Source organism: Montipora foliosa, chromosome 6 (genome assembly GCF_036669935.1).
Source record: "Montipora foliosa isolate CH-2021 chromosome 6, ASM3666993v2, whole genome shotgun sequence".
Taxonomy (NCBI): domain Eukaryota; kingdom Metazoa; phylum Cnidaria; class Anthozoa; order Scleractinia; family Acroporidae; genus Montipora; species Montipora foliosa.
Window position 1 is genome coordinate 3,695,112 of NC_090874.1, and position 1,734 is coordinate 3,696,845.

Consider the following 1,734-nt stretch of genomic DNA (forward strand, 5'->3'; position numbering starts at 1 on the left):
ATTGCTTATAATAATTACTCTCCACCTCGTTCATAACATGAATGGCGTAATTTTTCTTGGCTTTAAACGCAGTTAGATCTGCGGGGAGCCTACTAGCCCTCCATCGCCTTTCAGCTTTTCCCCTACCACGCCTCGCCTGCATGATGTCATCGTTGAACCAAGGTGGATGGACTGTGTACTACAGACTTAACTGATGAGAGTGTAATGTGAATTGAAGTGCTAGGTTTCTACCCCATATGAACCATGTGAGCGTTAGCCCTACTAATGGAAGGACAGAGAAAAACTCTGACCAGGGTGGGAATTGAGCCCACGACCTTCGGGCTAGATCTCCGCCGCTCTACCGACTGAGCTACAAGGTCAGACGGGAGCAGGCCGTGGGAACTGAAGATGTTAAAGTCACAGCAATGAAAATGTATAAGTAAGAGGAAGGATTACGTTTTTGCAAATGTTGGCCGTGTAGCACTTACATTTGAACAGACTTAACTGATTAGCCCTACTAATTAGAGCGTCAACCCTAGTAACGCTCACATGGTTTATATGGGGTAGAAACCTAGAACTTCACATTTCATTCTAATTAGTTAAGTCTATTCAAATATAAGTGCTACACCGCCAAGGTTTGCAAAAACGTAATTCTTCCTTGTGTGCTACAGAGCCGTGCGTAACAGGAGACGTTACTGAGAGCGTCTACCCGCATTTTACCGTTTTATTAATGAGCTTGCCGCTCGAGTCTCCTACAGCTCAGTGGTGGAGCAAATCCGAACTAGTAAGCGGAAAAACGTAACTTCGACTCCTGCCGAAACTGTAACAATGATTTTGCAGCCTGCACTTTGGCATTAAATGTATGTTACCATTTTCAGCGGACGAGCGAAATTTTTGCCCTCCCATGTTAAATCCAATATGGCGACTTCCTAACGAGATCGTACTTGAAAAGAGCAACTGGTCACGCTTACTAAAAACACGTCTGCACTGGAAGCTAAGTTTTTTCCCGCGCGAGTATCCCTGAGCCCCACCTTCATCTCTCAGTCAGTGAAGAGAGTTTGACTTCGTTTACACAAATAACCTGTGCAGAGAACGTCGCGCGTAATTGTTTTCTGCGTCATATTTCACGTGGATGGGTATATAAAGTCTAAGAAACGTACCTTTTGAGATATTGAAGAGAGTCCGATGATCGAACTTCGCCAAAAAAGGAGATTTTTATGACTGAATTTCGTATTGGACATCACGACTGAATCTCGCATTGGACATCCCTTAATTTCAGCAGAACGCATTAATGCTGATATAAATTATGATAAAATTGTCAAATCTCCAAGTAAAATACAAGGGACGTATTCAAGGGGTCCCGTAGTTCATCATTTGGTCAAGGAATAAATCTGTTTGGCAGTGAGAGAGAGGGCGAGGAGTGCTGGATTAGATGTTGACTTCCGGTGCCTGTTTTTCAGTCGCAACCACCTTTACATTCTTTTGCATTTATGTTAATTAGACCTACTGCTCTCATTTTGAAAGAATTATTCTTTTGAAATTTGCTCGTCCTAGCGAGGCTAGAAAGGCTTATCAGCATTAAAACAGAACAATATTTTATTTGTCCGCCATTGTGAAAGGGGTCTATTTTGTACTAATGTTGTCCGTGAAATAAGCTCACGAGAAATACATTACAAGAAGCGGAAGAAGCAAACCAAAACAATTACATGGCTTTGCCGTTTAGTTATTTTGACCGTAACATTGCAGAATACCCTC